The sequence below is a fragment of the Eurosta solidaginis genome, chromosome 3 (genome assembly GCF_040869045.1).
Source record: "Eurosta solidaginis isolate ZX-2024a chromosome 3, ASM4086904v1, whole genome shotgun sequence".
Classification (NCBI taxonomy): Eukaryota; Metazoa; Arthropoda; class Insecta; order Diptera; family Tephritidae; genus Eurosta; species Eurosta solidaginis.
This window is the reverse complement of record NC_090321.1, coordinates 142,186,281-142,210,697: the sequence shown is the minus strand read 5'-3', so window position 1 is coordinate 142,210,697 and position 24,417 is coordinate 142,186,281. Positions and strand designations below refer to the sequence as shown.

Genomic DNA, 24,417 nt, shown 5'->3' with positions numbered 1-24,417 from the left:
GGGGAAGTTTCTGCGGTGGACTGGGCGAAGGCGCAGCGTGACCTTGCTTGGGCGAAATAAATGTTGCTGGACTTCAGGCTGGACTGGGTCGAGAGCGATGAAGCCTCGAAGCGCCAGCGGTCTATGGATGAATCCAACCCTACGGCACCGAAAAGGGCCAAGACGCAGGGAGGCTGGACGCGGTCTTTCGCCGAAATAGCCAAGGATCGGCAGATCAATGGCGTTATAGACGAGAGCAGCGAAGATGGTAGGTTAAGATCAAAAAGGACAACCCTGGTCCACCGCCTTCTTATACCGATTGGGGTGGTTCCAGGGCAATATTAAACTAACTGCCTGTGATGACGCCTGGTCGGTGAAGCTTTATAAAGCCGCCGTCTCGCTGATAGGTGAGGTGTATGCGGGCGCGCGCCTCAAGGTATTAAACGCCATTGACGCCAACGGACCCAGCTGACATCCTAGAGCTGCTCCAGGAGTACAACCCGGGTCTACCGACCCAAAACTGGAACGTGGTTAACGTGGAGAAGACTGAGCGGGCCACAATGAAGATAGTCCTGCTGCTCGACAGCGCAGGCGTCGAAGCGCTGAAAAGGCTTCAAGAATATAAGCCTTAAGGTTTATAAGGCTGACGTTGAAGCCTTGGTAAACCTTGAGTATCGTACAGAGGTGGTTGAGCTCCCCTGTCTTCAGGTGCGGTAGACATCGTACTAGTCCAGGAGCCGTGGATCACTGGCAATAGGATCTGCGGCCTGCGGACACCAGAGTATAAGCGTTATAGCGCTCAGGAAAAGGGTAAGCCTCGCACATTTATATTGGCTAAGTCTACTCTTAATATTTTTCTTTTACCCAATTTTAGCGACGGGGACAGCGGTTAGCGTCGAGGTGCTAGGGAGGAGCTTTAAACTTGCTTCCTTCTACCTAGCGCACGATCACCAAGGCTCATTACCACCGGATAATTTCAGGAAGTTCGTGAGAGCAGCAAATCCACGAAATGATTTCATCCTATTCGGAGGCGATGCCAATGCTCACCACGCCCAGTGGGGCAGCAGTGATACAAATGACCGAGGTGAGTCTTTATTTAACTATCTTTTAGGCACTAATCTAAGTATATGTGATAGGGAAAATGACCCCACTTTCATTGCGAGGAACCGCGAAGAGGTCCTTGACATAGCCCTGGTCACAGACTCTTTCAGTGACCTGACCGTTTCATGGAGAGTTCTAAAGGAGCACTCCTTTTCTGACCATAGATATATAAACTTTTCTATATCAAAGGCGCACACAAGTCCTAAGTACATACAAAAGAATTAGAAGAACGAACTGGGGCTACTATAAGAAGATAATAGGTAAAAAGTTATCTGAAGGGGTGCGAGCCCCAGAAAGCGAGGAGGAGCTGGACGTAAATAATTTCAGTCAAAAATGTAGGAATACTTTAGATAGGGCTCGCCCGTCTATAAGGTTATGGAAACTCACAAACCACCATGGTGGTCGTCCGATCTTTTTATTTATTTATTTATTTATTTATTATTTAAAGTCGACGACAAACTATGGTCGACTGCATAATATAAAAGATATATAAATATACAACTCAAAAGATAAAATTTAAGATATATCGAGATTTCAACAATGTTATATTACAAACAAAGAAATATTAATGAACATTACTCTTTAATTTCAGAATATAATAATAATAAGAAATATGAGCAGAAATAAGATCTTATGCCGAAATCTTATACTGGCGGAATGCAGTGGATTCCAATCTTCCTGTTGGAATGCAACAAGATTCCAATCAGCATGTCATGGGAATCCGGCAGTACTAAGAGTAGTGTAATGAGGATACGCCATCACAAGGCATAAAAAAGTAACATGACCTGTGTTGTTGGAATGCACCGGATTCCAATGAGCTCGATGCCTGACCCATAAGATTATACTGCCGGAATGCATACGGTTCCGCTCAGTGACTCATGAAAAAGCATGTTTTTTACGTTGTTGGAATGCACCAGATTCTAATCAACACAGTACTGTCTTGTTCCTTCTTAATGATACATGTTGATAAATGTTCCTCCATCCTTAAGATAGTTCCTGTTTTTTATGGAAGGAATAAAATGCCAGAAAATGCAAATTAAATTAGCTTGTATCTCTTAAATTAGATAGGCAAGTATTGCATTACGTATAGTGGCAAAAGTACATTCAAGACTGATACAGCTATACAAGTCATTGTAATGCGCGCACCAGATAAGAAGAGGATTATTTTTAGCAAAGTTTCGTTGACAAAGGGGTAAATAGAAAGGAACGTAGTGTCTGGATATCCTAGGGGGAACCGCAAAAAACAAGCGGCTGAGGAGGTCCGCAGAATCGATTTCTCCAATAATGAGCTTATCGATGAACAATTCCCCCAGTAATATTCTCCGATTTTCCAGAGTGGGTAAGTTAATAAGAAGAAGTCTACTTCTGTATGGAGGAAGGTGGAGACTTGAGTCCCAATTAAGGCCGCGCAATGCAAATATCAAAAATTGCTTTTGAACTGACTCAAGACGCTTTATATGCTTTTGAGAAACAGGGGACCAAACGCATGAGCAATACTCGAGTATTGGACGAACCAGCGATGTGTAAAGAACCTTAGTGAGGTACGGATCATCGAACTCTTTAGCCCATCTTTTAAAAGATCCAAGTAAACCCAACGCTTTGTTGGCTATAGATGAAATATGCATGTTAAAATTCAATTTCGGATCAAAAAGGACACCTAGATCATTTGCAATAGATATACGCTCCAAAGGCGTACCATCTATTACATAAGATTTCAATGCTGGCTTCACTCGGTGAAATGTCATATGCTTACATTTAGAGCAATTTAAAGCTCGTAAATTTGTTGTGCACCAACATTGGAACGAGTCCAAGTCGGCCTGAAGAAGATCCAAGGAACTCAAATCGGTAGGACAGTAAGTGTAGCAAAGTTTTACATCATCCGCATACATTATAGTATGGGAATATAATATTGTCTGTGGCAAGTCATTAATGAAAAGGGCAAAGAGCAAAGGGCCTAGATGACTTCCCTGGGGTACGCCGGAGGAAACTCCGAACGATTCCCTCAGATTGCACTTGAACAGGACTATTTGGGTCCGGTTAGAAGGATAGCTTTTCAGCCACATTAATAGGTGAAACGGAAAGCCCAGTAAATCAAGCTTATGAATAAGCAACTCATGGTTGACGGTGTCAAATGCTTTGCTGAAGTCCGTGTAGATGACATCCGTTTGCTTGTTCGCTAAAAATCCTTCCATAACTATAGAGGTGAATACAAGCAAATTTGTAGTGGTTGACCTTTGACGAATAAAACCGTGTTGGCATGGAGACAAAAGACTAGAACACTGATATTGGAGTTGACTGGTAACAATCTGTTCAAAGACTTTAGGAATGACTGAAAGTTTAGCAATACCCCTGTAGTTTTCAACTTTTGACCTACTACCTTTTTATGCAGGGGTATAATAAAATACTGTTTCCAAAGTGCCGGGAATGACGCAGATCCCAGAGATAGCTCAAATAATTTTAAAATAGGCTCATACATGTTTTCGGCGCAGTACCTAAGCACGCAACTAGGAACACCGTCCGGTCCCGGAGAAAGGGTGGGCTTCAAAGATTGAAGACTCTGAAGAACAATATTACCATCAATAGCAGGATTCCTTATGTAATTCGAGCTATCTAAGCGATAGGGATATTGACCGGAATGAAAACCACTGGATGAATACGTGGACTTAAAGAACTCAGAAAATAGTTCAGCAACGTCGTCATCAGTGCAAGCTTTTTTACCTCCAAAGGTTAATGAGGAAGGATACCCAAAAGTTTCCGCTTTGAATTTACGAAACTTTAAAACTTTTTTGGATTTCTAAAAAATTGGGCTTTACAACAACTCAAGTAATTTTTATAACAAAGCTGGTTAAGACGGTGAAATTTAGAACGAGCTATTAGATATTTAGAGAGGTCTGCAGATGCTCCAGATTTCTTGAATCTCTTATAAAGCCTAGATTTAATGTTATCTTGAAAACCAAGGGGGCTTATTCGAACATAGGGTATAGCGAGTAGGAATGCAGGTATCAAAGAAGCCATCAAGCGTACTGTAAAATATAGAGATAGCCGAATCGACATCAGTGCAAGCATATAGATCCGACCAATCATGGGAAGCCAACAGATCATTGAGCATAATGAAATTCGCTTTGTAGAAGCATTTAGATCGGGGACGAGACTGTACTTGAATCCTACGGGGTAGGTTGATATCAAGTGATATCTCTAGCGTAGGGTGAAGAGGGTCTTCTGGAAGGGATAAAGGTGGTATTTGCGTAAGGGCTGTACCCACCGAGCCATCCACAAATACTAAATCCAGCATTTTATTTCCACTATTTGGAACATTGTTAATCTGTAAAAGAGATGAGTCTAACAAGCAATTGAGAAACTCATGTTGAGCAGTGGGAGTTAAAAAGTTTGAATCACTTATATTAACCTAACTAACTGTTGGCAAGTTAAAGTCACCAACAACAACAAGTCGATCGTTATCTCCCAACTGCGAATGCAAATCGCAGATGGCCGAGCTATAACTAGCATAAACATCCATATCCGAACGAGGTGGTATATACGAACAGCAAACAATTACGCTATAGCTACCGAATGAAAGCCTAACTGCTATAAATTCGATATGACAGATGTTGTCCAGCGAAATCAACTCAGGTGATAGGTTAGATTCAACAGCAATAAGGACACCTCCCGCTCTAGAGATGCGATCACGCCGATAAACAGCATATTTATTTGAAAAACCTCAAAATTGTAATTATCAGGCTTTAGCCAGGTCTCCGTAAATGCTACAACTTGTGCAGAAAAGTTGAAAAAAATTAAGGAAGAATGGAACAAGTTTTGATCGCAAACCACGAACATTTTGGTAATTAATGAGAAGACGGGACAGATCAGCAATTACCTTTGTGTTGTTATTACTGTGTTCGTCATACCGTTTTTTGGCTGTAATAAAACAGGTTCCGCCCTCGCCTTTCTTGTGAACAAGTGAACCACAGTATGCTTAGGCTAAAAAGAGGAATCAAGTACCTTATCGAAATATTCATCTAAAAGGGATATTTTAAATAAGATGTCTCTCTCATATTTAAAGTTAAATTTATACACATTGATGTTACTAGTGGGTGCAACACCAAGTTTAGAGCAAACGTAATTAGTAATGTCATTTTCGGTAAGCGAGGCGTGTAATCGGGACACAAACACAGCCCTACGAGGTGGCACGGCTGTCACCTGCAAAGGAGTAGTGGATAGCGCACCAGAGAGCTGGGAAGGTGCGACCGTTATAGAACAGTTGACAGAAAACGCATTGCTTGACCTAGCGTTGGTTATCTAGCCCGTCAAAAAAGTACTATTTTTTTCAGGTACACTTGTATCGCCAGCAACAACCCCAGTATCGGTAACTGTTATTGTTGGAGCTAAAGATACCGGTGGAGGTGTAGGATGAATTGGGGAGTCCAGCGAAATTAACTTTGGTGACGTAGAACAAACAGCCGCAAAGGTACCACTATTAGTTCGTGCATCGTTTAATTTGCCAGAGATCGTCTCACTGGAAGTCTCGACACAGCCTTGTGGAGATTCCTGAGCTGCATTGTTCATAACGTCTTTGGTAAGCCTGTTCGTATCAGTCAACGCGGTTGAAGGGACATTCGTAGGAGGACAGCTTTGCCCCTGACTCGAAGACAAGTTGGAGTCATTGTTGGGCATACATTTCTTACGTTTTGGGGATTCAGATATCACTTTCAATTTTTTAAAGTGAGCCTCCATCGTTTTAAATCTTTCGTTAAGGTCACGAAACCCAATAAAAATGTTGTTGAACTCTTTCTGAGTTTGCCTCATAAAAGCTCGCATGTCATTTTCTACGGAACGACAATCATGACATGTCCAGTTCAGTCCAATTTTTCTGGATATTAGGTCAACCACCCGACCACCTATGTGAGAGAAACCGGCACAGATAACATGAGCCATATTATCACAGAGCCAACAGCAAACATAAGTATCACCACGGGAAATTTTCTTTTGATTGGTGCACTTCTTGACACAGAAATCCAACATAGTTGCAAAGTTAAACAAACCCAAAAGAAAAATAGGCAAAAGAAACTATAAGTATAGGATAAATTGAACAGCTGTTCAAAAAATATGGGCGAGAGTTATTTTCGAGCACTGGATGCAAATCGCAAGACAGCGTATAGCTAGCAGCGAACGCAACAGAAAGCAAAAAGGGCACACAATGACTTGCTAATAGCAGCTACCAACAAAAAGGTATGCAGTTATCACAAATTTTTGTGAAAATCTATGATATATAAACACACAGACTGAATATTTAAATTGCACAAAAAGCCACTATGTATATTGCACTGTGTAAAGATTTAATAAGAAATTAAACTTATAAACTGTTTTCTATTATATTAATGAATATTTATAAAAGATAAAACTTGTTTACAAAGTAAAAAGAATAACAATTCGAAAAGCGATCAAAAACACGTCCGCGCACGGCAAGGTTACCAGATCGGTACATGATAAGCTTAGGAAATAATGTAGGGCGTCTTTTAATAAAGCAAAACATGATGGAAATGAATCCTCATGGGCTGCTTTGAAAACGAAAATAAATATATACAAAAAAGCAATCCGAAATGGAAAGCCAGGGATTTCTGCGGCGGTGTTGAATCCACATCCGCGGCCTCCCGGTTAAGGAAGGTGCTATCGAAATCTCCAACTCAGATAAGTTACGTCCAAAAGCCGGATGGGCACGGGACGGACTCCATCGCTGAAATCATAAACTTGCTTGGATACACACTTCCCAGCAAGCGCGGGCGTGTCTTCAAATATTGTCAGCGGAGGGTCGCCTAATGATCAGCTAATAAGCGAAATCATAGATGACAAAAGGATAGATTGGGCTTTACAGACCTTCAAGCCCTATAAATCGCCGGGGCCGGATGGAATTTGTCCGGCTCAGCTACAGTATACTGCCGAACTTATAAGGCCCTGGATAAAAGGGATGTTTATAGGTTGTCTTAGGCTCAATTACGTACCAGTATCATGGAGGGAAGTCAACGTGGTCTTTATCTCCAAGGCAGGGAAACCCTCCCACTCTAAACCAAATGATTATAGGCCTATAACCTTATCTTCTTTTCTGCTTAAAGCACTCTAAAGACTCCTAGAGGACTACATCAGGAGGAGGATTGAGCCGTCGCTTCTTTCGCAAGCTCAACATGCCTATACTAAGAGCAGGTTGTAGTGCCAAAGTAAAATACATTAAAATAAATTGTAGATGGCAACCCTTTTTGGAAATGTCCAAGATGCAACCATACATCAGATGCACTTGGCATCACTAAAATTGTTAGAGTCGAGCAATTTGGAGAGTTTCTGATTGGCTGAAACTGCCGTTGATCGACGCCATGATTTATTTCGCAGCCATCATTAATATCGTTGCTAATCAACGTAATGAAAAGCTGCCTAGCTACAGAGTTGCGTTAGCGGCAGTTTTTTGGGCAGTTTTAAATGAACCGGCACCCAATCAAGACGCGCACTTCGAAGTCATAAGGAAAATAAAAACTATACATGAACAAAAAAGTACAGTGACAAATTGTAGTGGTACAAATAAGAAACTAAAAAGTGTCATTAACAAAATTTTAAATAAAAGAAAAACAATACACTAAAACCCAAACGAATTCATTTATTATAAAAAAAAAACAGAAGGACAAAAAAGAAAGGGAATATATAAAAGTAAGTGCGTGGGTGGTGTGCGAGCGCATTAGTGCGCTAGTTAGTTTTCCAAAGATCCACATGGATCTTTTACATGGCGACCGTGGGCCGAAGCCCTGGAAATGCGGCGAGCGGCCGAAAGGAGGCAAGCCTCCCAACAGGTGTGGGAAAAACCCACCTAAAATTTAAATTTGAAAATTTTTTATAATTAACAAAAAACCAATACATCCAAAGTTACAAAACCAAAATTCACAAAAAAGTCTAAAACCAGAAAAAAAATTTACAAAAAAAGTATAAAACATAAAAAAAAATATTACAAAAAAATATAAAAATTTGAAAAATCTACAAAAAAAGTACAAAACATTTAAAAATTCCTACAAAAAGGTTAAAATCAAAAAAAAATTTAAAAACCGAAAAATTACAAAAAAAATACAAAAGTTTTAAACAACTACAATAAATTACCAAATTTAAACATTTTCACACAAAAAATACAAAACTCGGAAAAATCAAAAAATACAAAACAAAACTGAATTATCGAACGTATTAATACATATAAAATATACAAAGATCTAATCATTTTCATAAAAAAAAAAAAGCATGCAATAAAAATTTTCAATTTAAAAGGATATCAGCACAAATATGGCGGTAGTTGTGGCTTATGGCAGTGGCTAGTGAAAAAATTTTTAGTTGAAAGACATTTAAAGTAAATATATATATACGAATAACACAAAAAACTTATTAAAAACGGAAATAATAGGAAAATTTCGGAATTTAATAATAAAATAAACACTAATCGGAAGCAGAAATAATATAATTCGGAAAACTAAACCTTTTGAATAAACTGTACAAAAAAAATTAGTGGAAAAACGGCACTAGCCACGCCACCATTATAACGGCAAACTACCGTGCATCAACAACAAGAACATGCGAAAGGAAAGAGACGCCATCTAACAACAGCAGCAGCAGAACAACAGCACCAGAAGGTACAGCAAACAAGGAAGCAAATCCAGCATCAATTGGTATGGTGTGCGAAAATTTTATTTTTCTACATTATTATAAAATAATATTTTTAAATTTTTTTTAAATAACTATTTTTCAATTTTCAACTATTTTCCGAACTTATTATAAAACTTACGAACATATTTCAATTAATTAGCTAAAAAACAAAAAAAAATTTTTTTTCTTAATCCACTTACCATACTCATTAAAATGTAAACACATTTTATTTCACTTAATTTTCCAAATTATTCTTTACCATACGTATTACAAAATTTTCTCATTATATATAAAAAAAAAAAAAAATTTTTAATCTACATACATACAATACATAAATTAATTAAATTTCACATACTTTAGGTATATGGGTAAGATTTTGGGCAGGCACTGTGGGACAGGGTCGGACAAAAACAAAGAAACATTTTTTTTAATTTTTCAATTACTGCTTCTAGTTTTAGTCCCACTCTGCCCTACAGTGGGCCCCATAAACACAAAAATACAAAAATTATTTTTTACTTTTCGTAAGCGGTGCGTCCGCGTAAAAATATGACGTAAATTTTTTTTAAACCCCGGTGCGTCCGAGGAAATTCATAATACAATTTTGGAAAGATGCGGTGCGCCCGTTTCTATAAAAATAAAAACAATTTTAATAAAAGCGGTGCGTCCGTTTAAAGCCTGTACAAACATAGTTGCCATTCTATAATCTTTGCATTTAAATTCAAATAAAATTATAACTTTGCCATATATTTCTGATTCAAATTCTTACACACTCTGTACAATTATAAATTCTTACATTCCAATAAATATATTCGTAAACAATATTCAACATCTTTTAAATTGCATGTGAATTTCAATTACAACTTCCTTTTTGCGGGAAAATTTTTCAGCTAATTTCAATCATTGGATTTGGATTTACGGACAACAAAAGCGTAAAGTAAATATTTTCTTAAATCCTTTCATTAACTAATCACTAACTTTAGTATTTAAATAAAATTCACTAACTAACGTTTGCTATAAGTATTCGCTAACAAATTGTATAATTATAACTATAATCTAAAAGCTTTCAAAAATACATACTTTCACAAATTTCTTTTAAAATATTTTCATAAATTTCCTTTAAGAATACTTTCATAATTTTCTTTTGAGCTCAACTCAACTCGTTCCAATTTAATTTCCTTTAAATTTCTATTCAATCTTCATAAACAAATACCACATATCTTGCAACAAAATTTTTTTTAATATTTCGTCCATTCGTTTCAACACGTATGGACCTAAGAAGCGGAAAGGTTATTTCTAAAAATTCCAATCCAGATTCAAGTCCCGAAAATTCAGAGCAAAATTTAGATTCCACAAACTTAGAGCAAGATATAGATTCCAATAACTCAGATTCTGATTCATCTTCGAGTTCATCGTCAACTAATACATTAACAAGTGAACATAATTATAAATTATCCCTGAGTGCAGACTTTTTAGGCTTTGCTAATCAACCTGTAACTCCAAATTCTAGTTTTTCTATTCTAACTCCGATTCTTAACGTCACAACCATGGCCACAATTGAGGAGAAAAAATCGTTTATTAGTACTTGTGCCTCGATTATGCGAGAAAACTATAGTGGAGACCCGTTAGCACTTGGCTCGTTTATAAATAAAGTTGAATTAATGGAAGTATTCTCTAACGAAAATTTAACTCCTACTTTTATTGCATTTTTAAAATCCAAGCTCGAAGGCAAAGCTCGCGAAGCACTACCAACGCACATAGAATCAGTCAGCCAAATTAAAGAAGCGCTATGTAGTGAAATTAGGCCAGACAACTCGAAAGTTGTCGCGGGAAAAATTGCAGCCTTAAGAGTAACCAATAACAATTTTTCAGAATTTTCAAAGCAGGTAGAAAAGCTTTCTGACTCGTTAGAGCGCTGTCTAATCATTGAAGGTATAACAAAGGCAAAAGCCCATGAGATGGCGGTTGAACAAACCATTAGCGTTTGTAGATTAAATAGTAGGTCAGATATGGTGAAATCGATCCTTGCGTCAACAACCTTCAAAGATTCAAAGGACGTAGTAGCGAAAATGATTATAGAGCGAGAACAGGAAGTTAAAGAACGGCAAGTGTTAGTGTTTCGGTCACATCCGATAAGATATAGTAATTTCCGTGGAAATTCTAGAGGTAACAGCAATTTCAGATATAACAACAATAGAAATTTTCGATTTAACGGTAATGCGAATAGGCAACACACTAATACAAATGTCCGAAATAACAACTATAACAGAGGAAATAATCACAATTATAACAGAGGCTATAATCGCAATTATAATAGAGGCAATAGCAATTCCAACAATAACAATAATAATCGGTCTGGAAATAACAGAAATTCCAATAGTCAGGGTTCAAATTCTAGAAATTCAGCCAATGTTCGTTCTTTAAATGCCGAAGCCCCTCAGGCGCGAACACTGAGGGAGCAGGAGCAATTCGACTAAATACTTCTCAATCAATATATTGTCTAAATTTAAATTTTTCCGATTTCGTCGAAGTCGCTTGTAGCGATTCTCATAAAATATGTTCCTTTCTAGTAGATTCACAGGCAGATATTTCACTAATAAAAATTTCCAGTTTGGCAAACGATGTAGAAGTAGACAATAGTAACGTAATAAATATAACAGGCGTAACAACAGACACGGTAACAACACTAGGAACAGTTAATACAAGTATAATCGCGTCAAATACATTTTTTCCTCTGACTCTTCATGTTGTCAATGACAGCTTTAATATTCCTTCGGACGGTATAATAGGGAAAGACTTCTTAAAAACGAACAAATGCATAATCAATTATGCTAATGACACAATTACATTCGGACAAGGGACAGAAAAGGTAAATATTTCAATTTTGCATAGCACTTCAACAAATAGTCTTGTAATTCCACCAAGATGCGAAGTTTTTCGTGTTTTTAGTTTGAAAAATTCGACAAGTCCAGTTTTTGTCGATTCTCAGGAACTTAGTAACGGTGTTTTCACAGCAAAATGTATCGTTGATACAAAAAACCCAATAATAAAAGTTATCAACACCACCGAAGAGGTCAAATATGTAAAAGATTTCAATATTCAAACTGAAGACATTAAAAACTTCAATGTCTATCGCATAAATGATACACCTATCGACTCAAAACGTGTAGAAGAGCTTAAATCAATTTTAGCAAAACAAATGCCTTCTTACGCAAAAAAGAAATTACTTGATTTATGTTTGAAATATTCTGATATTTTTGCATTAAAAACCGACGTAATGACGCTTAATAATTTCTACGAACAAAAACTTAGACTAACTGACAAAACTCCTGTCTATATTAAAAATTACCGTTTGCCATACACACAACGCGAAGAAATAAATAAACAAGTCGGAAACCTATTACAGAATGATTTAATCGAACCTAGTTTTTCAAACTATAACAGTCCTTTAATTTTGGTACCGAAAAAAGATCCAACAGGCAAAAAGTCGTATCGTATGTGCGTAGATTTCAGAGCAGTCAATAAAAAGCTTGTAGCCGACAAATTTCCACTAGCACGCGTTGATGACATACTCGATAATCTTGGCAGAGCCAAATACTTTTCAACTTTAGATCTTTTTTCTGGTTTTCACCAAATACCCCTTCACCCAAAATCTAGAGACGTAACTTCTTTCAGTACAGATCGAGGAGCTTTTCGTTGGAAAGTTTTACCTTTCGGGTTAAACATTGCACCAAACTCATTTTCTCGTATGATGTCAATAGCATTTTCAGGCATTTCGCCAAATCAGGCTTTTATGTATATTGACGACGTTATCGTCATTGGTTGTAGTGAGACACACCACCTTAAAAATTTGGAAAAAGTTTTCAAAACCTGTAGAAAGTTTAATTTAAAGCTGAACCCAATCAAATGCAATTTTCTTCGTTCTGAAGTAACTTTTCTAGGCCATAAATGTACGTCAAAAGGTTTGCTGCCAGACGATTCAAAAATAGACGCTATTAAAAGGTATACTAAGCCAAAAGACAAAGATGCGGTTAGGAGATTTGTCGCATTTGCAAATTATTACAGGCGATTTATACCGAATTTTGCGTCACTGGCAGCGCCTTTAAATCGTTTAAATAGGAAAAAAGTTGAATTTGTTTGGGACGAAGCGTGCGAAAACGCTTTCGAAAAACTAAAACAAGCATTAATGTCTCCTCAACTACTACAATACCCTGACTTCACAAAAGAATTTATAATTACAGTAGATGCATCTAAGAGTGGGTGTGGCGCTATATTAAGCCAAAAGCATGGTGATAACGATTTACCAATTTGTTTCGCGTCAAAATCTTTTAATAAAGCAGAGCAGAAAAAAGCAATTATCGAATTAGAACTCCTAGCAATACATTTCGCTATAAAGCATTTTCGCCCATATGTTTACGGTACAAATTTCACAGTAAAATCTGATCATAGACCACTAGTTTATCTTTTTAACATGAAAGACCCTTCCTCTAAACTTTCTAGAATTCGATTAGAACTGTCAGAATATAAATTTACGATTGAATATATAAAAGGAAAATCTAACGTTGTGGCTGATGCTCTTTCACGCATTAGTATAGACGAAATAAAAGAATCTACAAAGCACGTTTTAGCAGTCCAAACGCGATCACAAACCAAACAAAATGAATTACAAAATAAAGACGATAACTTTACTGATACTTTTTGCGAAACGCCTAAAGTACAAGTTTATGACAAATTCTCATACAATTTTTCAAAAAAGATACCGCGAATAAAGTCGACTATACAATTTAATAAGAATAATGAGATCTCCAATATACAAATTTATGCGCATTTAAAACATAAAAAATTAAATTTACTTAATTTTGTGAATGCTAACGGAAAAACAAATTTAGATGAGTTATTTTCGAGGCTTGAAAAAGCAGCCGGCAGTCACAATATTAAGCAGTTAGAATGGCCAAAAAATGATATATTTTTCAAAGAATTTTCAATTACAAATTTTAAAATCAGCGGTAATAAAATTTTAAAATCATTACAAATAATACTAACAGACCCTGTAGAAACTGTAACAGAAACAGAGCAGAAACAAAAACTTATGACAATTTATCATGAGGACCCGTTGTTAGGCGGTCATTGCGGTACAAAACGATTATATTCCAAATTAAGAACAAAATACTATTGGAAAAATATGACTCGTGACATAGCTAAATTTGTCAAAAATTGCAATAAATGCCTTTTAAATAAAGCAAAACCCAAAACAAAGGAAAATCTTGTTTTGACTCCGACCCCCTGCAAACCCTTTGACATAGTAATTGTCGATACAATAGGTCCACTTCCGGAATCCAAATATGGTAACAAGTTCGCTGTTACTATGATTTGTGACTTTTCTAAATACCTGATAACAGTAGCCGTACCAGATAAATCAGCAAAAACTATTGCTTGCGCTATTTTTGAAACCTTTATATTAACATATGGTACAATGAAAGCTATTAGATCCGATTTAGGAACGGAATATAAAAACGAATTATTCTCTGAATTGACAAAACTTTTAAAGATTGATCATGATTTCTCAACAGCCTACCATCACGAAACTGTTGGTACTGTTGAAAGAAATCATAGAGTCTTTAACGAATACTTGCGTGCATATCTAAATGAAACGTATTCAGATTGGGATACATATTTAAAATACTTTACATTTTTACACAATACTACAAGTAGTTCGGTTTTTGATAATAAATTTACTCCCTTTGAATTAATATTTGGCAGAAAAACTACAATGCCACATGAATTGTAAAAAGAGAAAATTGATCCGATCTATAACGTAGAAAATTACGCAAAAGAGCTTAAGTTTAGAATGCAAAAATCGCATAAAATGGCAAAAAATTTGATTATTAAGCATAAGATTAGAAATAAAGATTTATACGATAAAACGGCTAAGCCTTTAGAAATTAAAATTAATGATAGAGTTTTAGTAGAAACAGAACCTAGAAATAAACATAAAAATATATATCAAGGTCCCTACATAGTAAAAAATATTGATGGACCAAATATAACAATTTGTGAGATAAGTGATCAAAACGAAAAAATTGTACATAAAAATAGAGTACAAAAAATTAATTAAATTTAGCCTGTACTTATGTCTATATAAGTTACTAAATAATCCTTAGATATAAATATACAAATATATTTTAAGAATCCGCAAATGAAGGCTAAAGGAAACAATTTTATGAAAATGTAAAAATAAATTTACTAACTTAGATCCTACAATAAGAATAAAAAACCGGTTCATTTTAAAACAAAATTTCTATTAATTATAAATCTCCGAACATTAACTTTTTTGCATATTCAATTTTCTTGATAGTTTAAATTTTTCATTATATTTACAAAAGTTGCACTGTTCTGAATGAATGAATCCCGGGTTAACACCGTTCATTCAAAACATTACAACAAATTACTAAAGCCCAAAGAAGAATGTGGCAAGATTAATTACTTAATCTTACCAAATTCTTCTTTTCTAAAGGGGGAAGATGTAGTGCCAAAGTAAAATACATTAAAATAAATTGTAGATGGCAACCCTTTTTGGAAATGTCCAAGATGCAACCATACATCAGATGCACTTGGCATCACTAAAATTGTTAGAGTCGAGCAATTTGGAGAGTTTCTGATTGGCTGAAACTGCCGTTGATCGACGCCATGATTTATTTCGAAGCCATCATTAATATCGTTGCTAAGCAACGTAATGAAAAGCTGCCTAGCTACAGAGTTGCGTTAGCGGCAGTTTTTTGGGCAGTTTTAAATGAACCGGCACCCAATCAAGACGCGCACTTCGAAGCCATAAGGAAAATAAAAACTATACATGAACAAAAAAGTACAGTGACAAATTGTAGTGGTACAAATAAGAAACTAAAAAGTGTCATTAACAAAATTTTAAATAAAAGAAAAACAATACACTAAAACCCAAACGAATTCATTTATTATAAAAAACAAAAACAGAAGGACAAAAAAGAAAGGGAATATATAAAAGTAAGTGCGTGGGTGGTGTGCGAGCGCATTAGTGCGCTAGTTAGTTTTCCAAAGATCCACATGGATCTTTTACAAGGTCAACTGATACGGCCTTGCACTCACTGGTATCCGTTATCGAAAGGTCACTAGACCTCAAGAATACACATTGGTGGCATTTCTAGATATAGCACGTGCCTTCAAAAACGTTCTCCCGGAGGCCATCACCTCGGCGCTGACCGATCTGGGGGTCGACGCGTGCGTGGTGGACTTTATATACAATCTGCTTACGCGAAGGCAGAATAAAAATGAGCTAGGTGGATGCGTGATCCACAGACCGGTCGGCAGAGGCACTCCGCAGGGAGGCGTTCTATCTCCGCTACTTTGGGTGGTTACCGTCAACCTACTACTACGCCTCATGGAATCAGAAAGTCACCAAGTGATCGCGTATGCCGATGACATCTGCGTCACCATGCGGGGGAAATATCAAACTCTTTGCAACCTAATGGAAGGGGCACTATCCAAAATTTCGCACTGGGCCACAGCCACAGGTTTGGAAGTCAACAGAAACACCGCCAAGAATTGGGGGTACGTTTTTAGCGTTTAGCGATCAAGTCAACTATTAGGGAGTCATTCTGGATAGGAAGCTATTATGGAGGGACCATATAGTGGAGCAATCCAAGAAGGCAGCAGCAGCGCTGCTCACCTGCATGATGGCAATTGGCACCTCCTGGGGATTCTCCACTAAGGTGGCCTACTGGATTTACACAGCCATTGTGCGCCCGATTCTTCTTTATAGTGCCTTGGTCTGGTGGCCTGCACTACCTAAAACTACCTATCTTAAAATGCTTCAAAAGGTGCAACGGAGTTCGGAGCTCTGCATCACCGGGGCTCTCGGCTCCACTCCATCTGAAGCACTCAACACAATGCTATACCTTTCACCTCTTGACATGGTGGCGAAGGAAATAGCGGTCATCGCCGCTCTACGCATAAGGGAAACAGGTCTCTGGTCAAATGGATCTAGTGGACGCGCAACAATCCTGGGCACGAACGCCCCAGTCCCAATACCGGTGCGCACTGACTACTTCACGCCAAAGAACGTCTTCTTTAAAAACTGTAGTATATATATACCATCGCGACAAGACTGGAATACCAGACAACATACGGTACCGGGTGCCATCAACATATTCACGGATGGTTCTAAGCTTGACGGGAAGGTGGGAGCAGGCCTCTTTTCACCGGATCTGGGTCTAGAGGTCTCTTCTCGCCTACTAGATCACTGTAGTGTTTACCAAGCGGAAATGCTGGCAACACACAGGGCTGTGAACCATCTCGGGTCTATGCTTAAGGATGGTAAACGGGTGTTTTTTTTTCTCAGACAGCCAGGCCACATTAAAGGCCCTGGACTCATTCGTCGACAACGCAAAGTCGGTCACTGAATGCCGCAGATCTCCTAACGAGATGGCTCACCACTTCAGGATCAGCCTTATATGGGTACCTGGGCACAGGGATATTGAAAGTAACTGCAGAGCAGACGAGCTGCCCAGAAGAGGCACCGCCGACCATCTCCTTCCGGGAAATGATTCGGTAGGTATACCCATGGCCACTTTCAGGCTTCGTGTGAACACAAGCACTATAAGAATTTCAAATGGACTATGGTCAGCCATATCATCGTGTGAGACATCCAGGCTAACCTGGCCCTCATATGACAAGAGTCGCACAGGAGCGCTGCTGATTTTAAACAAATCAGTTCTATCGTCCCTGATAAGGATTCTAACAGGGCATTGTTTAATAGGCACGCATGGTGCTAGAATGGGGGCAACGACCTTCGACTATTGTCGCAGCTGCATATGTACAGAAGAGGAGGAGAGTGCCCAACACCTTCTCTGTCATTGTCCAGCGCTTAGTAGGCGTAGGTTGGCCATCCTTGGTAAACCTTTTCTACATGACCTTGCTGAGGTCTCTAGCTATGAAGTTAAGGCTCTAACAAAATATATAATTTCCACGATGTGGTTTGACCCCCTTTAGGCAGTGTAGGGGTCCTTTTTGAGACCGCATAGGGTATTACAATGGGCCCATTGGTGGCCTAAGTAGTGAGCTGTTACCATAGTGTCCAGCTTAGCCCTTGCAACCTAACCTAACCTAACCAAGCCTGTTATATTAATAATTTCGTCACTATTAAACTTCCAATTTTGAGATAAACTTGAAATTTTGATTAAAGAAATATCTGCTTGAGAATCTACTAGAAAAGTACAAGGTTTGTAGGAATCGCTAACTGAAGTTCCGTAAAATCTGAATAATTAAGGTTCAAGCAGTAGATGGATTTTAATATTGTTGAAGAATTCGTTTAATTTTCTAAATCGTGATCCCGATCCCCCAGTGTTCGCTCCTGGGTGTTGTTCACGTTTAAAGAGCGTACATTGGCATTACTTCGCGAATTTGAACGTCTATTATTATTATTAGTAGCGTTATTGTTACTACCACTAGGCTGATTGTTTCTATTAGTGCTATATCTGTATTTATTACTTCTATTAAAATTATTGTACCTGTAATTATTATTGTTGTAGTTATTTCTATTGCTATTGTTGAATCTTGCATTTGGATTGTTGTACCTATTATTGAAATTATTACCTCTATAATTTCCTCGAAAGCTACTTTGCCAATTACTACGACAACCAAATGCTAGCACTTTTCTTTCTTTAACTTCATTATTACGTTCAACTATCATTTTTCCAACTACGTCTTTTGAATCACTGAAGGTAGTTGAAGCCAGGATGGATTTGACTAATTCTGAACGAGTGTTCAACCTGCACACATTCACTGTTTGCTCTACGGCCATTTCGTGTTCCTTGGCTTGTGTCATACCTTCAATAACACTGGACCACGAGTTTCTCTTTACCAGAAACGCCGTTATGAAATTCGTATGCAAAATTACCCCCTGATTTCGAAAATTGAGTTCATTTTTGATTCTATGGTACCGTTTTTGAGATATTTGCAATTACCGTTACTCGAAAGGAAGCAATTGCAAAAGCGTTTACAGAATCAGAAAAACGATAAGATTTTCTATAAATACATTACACATTGTTTTTTGCTCAACCAGACAGTTTTCGAGATATTAGCTTATCATTTCAGATTTTTGTTTTTTTTATGAAAAAATATGAAAAAAATTACTCTTTGCGAGGGCAGCATTCAAAAACCACAACTTTTTTTTGCAGATATTTTTTCTTTACGTAAAGCTATGTGTAATTAGAAAAAAGATAAGCTATCATCGAAGAAAATCGATGCAAAACTACGTAAGTTATAAGCGATCAAATAAAAATACCCAGGTTGCGCAACTTCAATGTATGTATACATACATATATTAAAGGTATAAAGTGCAAATGGGATATTATCCGGATAAACGAATAACACCATAACAATGATACTACTTTTTCTTTAAATAAATCAAATAGTACTTTTAATACTCGAATTGTTTTATAGTAGGTAGATTGGTTGCATCGAAAGGAAGAGTGGATGGGTTCGAAACCTGCTGTAGGCATGTAGTTATAAACATGTATTTCCGTCACTTATGGGTAAGTATGCAGGTAGATTTTCAAAATTATAAGACACAGAAAATTTTTAAAGCCTACATCTAAAGCAGTTAGTATTTTCTTTTCCCGGCTTCGTATAAAACGGAACCTTTCTGTCTATTTGATTTTTTCAATTTTATTCTTGTTCCGAGTATAAATATGAGTTAATGCGCCTTGAAACTTCATAACATCTGCAAGGCTCGCCGGAGATAGTTCAGTTCAGAAGTAAAATTTCAAAACCGTGATTTATTAACAAAAATAAATTGAGTAAAAGGACGCGAGAATTTGAGTGTAATAACGATCCAGATTTGTGTCATCCGATGTTAAGTTGATATATTATAGAACTCGTCACGAACTATTTTCCAAACACTATACCAAGAAAGACAGTATATGCTACTTCAACGACATTCCTGGTTAATTCAAAGAGTTTGGTCAAACATATGATCCAAAAGAGTGGCGATTGTTCATAGACAGCAATAAACTGAGTTTGGAGGCTGTATTATTGCATATTGGTAACAAAAAGCCTTCTATCCCGATCGCACATGCAGTAAATATAAAGGAAACCTACGAGGAAATGCAAAAACTACTCAAATTAATCAAATATGAAGAGCATGATTGGAAAATATGTTCTGATCTCAAAGTCGTTGCAATGCTATGCGGTCTACAAAGTGGCTACACCAAGCGCTGCTGCTTCCTCTGCAAGTGGGATAGCAGAGCTCGTAAGGACCACTACGCCAGAAAGGATTGGCCGGAAAGAGTCGAGTTTACCGTTGCTGTGGATAGCATCAAATACACCCCTCTTGCCAAGAAAGAGAAAATCATACTTCCACCTTTACACATCAAGCTCGGTCTCATTAAAAACTTTGTTAAGGCTTTGGACAAAGAAGGCGAAGCATTCGACTATTTGAAAACAATTTTTCCAGATATTTCTCAAGCCAAGATAAAGGAAGGTATTTTTGTTGGACCACAAATAAAAAAGTTGATCAACAATAATCAATTCAAAGGACTACTCTAATCAGTTGAGGTAGCAGCGTGGGAATCCTTTGAAAAGGTCGTTGCTTATTTTCTCAGTAGACACAAAAGCCCTAACTACGAGCAGATAGTGAACGACTTAATCAATAATTATGCGAAAATGGGTAAATATTAAAGGCTTATTAAAATTAATTTCCCAAAATTCTATAACTTGTTTACCTAACTAATATTTTCTTTCCAGGCGTAAATATGTCTTTAAAAATTCACTTTCTTCACTCACATTTGAGCTTTTTCCGGCAAACCTTGGCGACGAAAGTGACGAACATGGCGAAAGGTTTCATCAGAAAATGAAATTAATTGAGAATCGATATCAAGGATTCTGGGACGTAGCAATGATGGGTGATTACTGCTGGTTTCTCATAAGAGAAACCGATCCTAAACTAAATAAGCGTCAAAGTAGAACACATAATTATTTCGACTGCATAGTAAAATCAAATTAAGATAAAGATTGTTAGAATATAGTATAAACATAAATAAATTTTAAAAAAAGTTAAGAATATGGGTAATTTCATTCATAAATTGAACTTTTACCTAAATAGAAACAGTAGAAAGCTCCGCGTCAAACAGAACGGACGTGTAAAACAAAATTTCCCTTGAAGATGATTACCGAAGGTTGTAATCGAAATATATCGGAACGCAAAATTAAAACTTTCTTGTTGTTATTATAAAATCAATATTTGACCTCGAGCCGGCAAAAACCATATCTGAGTTATTAAATAAAGGTCGCCAAAATAATTATTATATCATGATTGAAATATTGTTATTCGATTGTAAATCTGAAGAATTATTTGTTGAAGGCAAATTAGAAGAATTTGAAGTAGAATGAGAATTGGAAAAGTCAGGTTGTGACTGAAAATTGGAAGTGCTAGTTAGTAAGTTGTCTGAATTATTAGACGAATTTGCTGAAGGCTGAGTGTTTATAATATTAGTTACGGACTGAAAATTTGAATTATTAGTTTCTGCGATATCTGAGTCATTAAATTCTAAAAAATCTTCTTGGCGAGCTAGTGAACACCTTCCTTTAGAGCTTGATTTATCGCTGGATTTGCCCTCAGAATCGAACATGTGTTTGAAAACAGGGTAATTTTATTGAATATTATTAATTTAAAGGAAAAAAATTTATAAATCAGCTAAATATTTTGTAAATCCGAGTATTATTTGAAAATCCGGTTAACATTTTTCGCGTTTGGTATAAATTGTATAAAATGGTAAGATTGGTTAAGATAATTATATAATTTGTTTTTGAAACAAAGGAACATACGGTCTGCGGATTTTCTCTAAATTATAGGCTAGAGAAATGCCTACCCCTTCCGTGCCGAACTTAATCGGACTTACCGACTGTCCCCCACTAGGTTAACCCCGCTAGCTAACCAATAGGCAGGCTGTCCTAAAAAGAACACTTGGGCTGTGGTTTCTCGCCCCCCCAGAATGGGCTTTGCAAAAGGAAATAGGCAAGCGTGTTCCGGTTTTTAAATCGAAATGTATTTAGTGAAAATCGAAACAGGCTTTTATATCTTTTTTCGGACTATTGGAAAAAAATATAAAAAAAACCGCACTTGTTTTCACAAGCCTAACCAGAATTTTAATTTATTTTTTCGAATATACGGCGATGCTTACGACCACCACCGCTTTATATCGAAAGTATGAAAAACGTATTTTGTATCGCGGACGCACCGCTTCCTATCAAAAAAATCTTCTATTAAATTGCGGATGCACCGCTATTAATAAAATTGCCAAACTGTATAATTTCTACAACAAACGAAGCGCTTCGTTTAAAAAATTTAAATAAATGAAAACATTTAAATTTTTTCATATTAAATTCATGTGTTATATATAAAGGGTGGGTGGGGCCGTGTGTAGAAGTCCACGAAAGTGGGGAAAGCTTCTGACCGCCATTCATCTGGGAATGGCCAGAGCGATTCTTTTGCATGCGGTTCAAGCAGCTCACTACTGCCGGTCGCTTGCGGCCAAGTATCCTCTGGGAAATATTCAACCAATTCGTGTGTGACACCAAAATTTATAAAATCATAACAAAATCCTGTAACTTCAAGTTATAAAACCCACATTTGTAAACTGTATGAAACCCTCACAAATTAAAGAAAAGAAGTGTTCTTTATAAATTTAAAAGTGTGTTTTTGTGCGCTTGAGCAGTGCTCTCCATTTTAAGCTTGTGCAAAGTGTAGCTTCAGCAACCCCACATTGCTGGAACCACTCAACCTAACGCCACAAACAGATACCAAGTTCCACAAAGAGGCGGTCTTGTGTCACCGTAAGCATACCATCAACATCCACACTGCCACATCATCGCCATCACCGCAGCAGCCGCATACACCTAAAGGAAGGTAAATTTACATTGCCAGCCCCCCCAGCGTTGTAAAAAAAAGTTAATCACTCACAGAGTATAGTATCTGCCATGGTTCCTAGTTTTTTTTGAAACTTTTTTCGGATAATGATTCTATTGTTGGTATTGTAATCGACGACAATCGCCAACTATTGTATACATTAACTGAAAAAGGATCTGTAGAAGCATGGAATATTGGCACAAATTGTAGCAGTGCACGTCGCTTTGCGCGGGTTTCACAAGCTGAAATTGTACAACGAGCAAGTGGTATTTTAAAAACTGTTTACAAAACCGTTTTTTCCAAAATAACTTCAAGTTGTCCACTGTCAACTGATGATAGTTTAAATTTAAATTTACTAGCCATTACACAAAGTGGAGTACGTTTATATTTTGCTACAAGACCATTAAGTTCACAAATACAGAATCCTAATCAACCGCAACAGCAACATATGCAACAAACGCAATTTTCTCATGCGCTTCAAAAGCAAACATTTACCAACATTCCAACAACACGAACCGGTATGACTTCAACGCAGACAGCACAGGACAGCAACAAACCTCAAGGTCTTTATTTATATCATGGACGTCTTCCACCCGGTAATACACCCAATACTACAGTGAATAAACCAAAACAAGTACATTCGGCATATCATAGTGAGGGCACTCTACTGCTGGTATCTACATCACAGCAAGATCAAGCTTATTTGTGGTCCATAAGCTCAGCACCATTTTTAAGTCGTCTATATTTAGCTGAAGCAACTGCAATGCTGAATTTGGATGGTATTGTATGGAATTTAACAGAAGTACGTGACAAATGTGAATCGAAATTAAACTCTGTATTGCGTAAAGCTAAAAAGTCGAAAAAGGTGGTATTGCTCACAAATCAAGGTGCATATATTATAGCATTATTAAAACCAGTAGATATCCTTCAGCAATTACTTACTGCCTACAATGCACCACACAATGAAGCTGTTAAAGCATTCTTTCAAATACAAACTGAACGTTAAGCACGTACCACCTCTCTACTCATAGCGTGCGCAGGTCAATATCGTAATACAGATTTGGCATTATGGGCTGCACAAGCATTTTTACTATACGCCGGCGAACCATACTATCCCTTTCAAATGCTAGCGAATACCCAGAGTGGACCAAACAAAATGAATGCACTAAACCCTCAATTAAATGCTGGGCATTATAGTATAGCGCGCAACTTACCGCATATGTGTGTTTCAACACCGATGCCACATACAGCCGGCCAAATGTCACCGCGTTCACCGCCAATGTCACATATGATGCAACAATCACTCTCAGCTAAAGGTTGCGAAGCATCTGATAGTAAAAATGAGAAACTAAATATAGCATTACAGCTATGTAAGGTGCTGTGATTTTGGAACATTTCAAGCATATAAAGTGCCACTGTATGATGGGGATGTTTCCGGAAATCGGGAGAGCGTGGTTAACTATTGATTCTGAAATTTATATTTGGACTTACGAGCAAGCGCGAAATGTTGCATATTATGATGGACTTAATCATTTAATTGTTAGCGTTGATTTGGCGAAGTCCAAGTCTGGGGTATTTATAAGAGATGTAAAATATTTATTAATTTTGACTACACCAATTGAAGTTCCAGCACACACAAAAATATGGTCCACGCCACTACCAGATGGTGGTTTCATCTTCCACGCTTCGCTCGTACTTTGCTCTGATGTTTCTGTCGGTATAGGCACCGGCACACACAT

At 37.3% G+C, this 24,417-nt stretch overlaps 1 pseudogene; it reads left to right on the top strand.

The window, feature by feature from the left end:
• Positions 1-22,716: 22,716 nt before the first annotated feature.
• LOC137246012 (nuclear pore complex protein Nup154-like) lies at positions 22,717-24,062 on the top strand (annotated as a pseudogene).
• Positions 24,063-24,417: the final 355 nt, after the last annotated feature.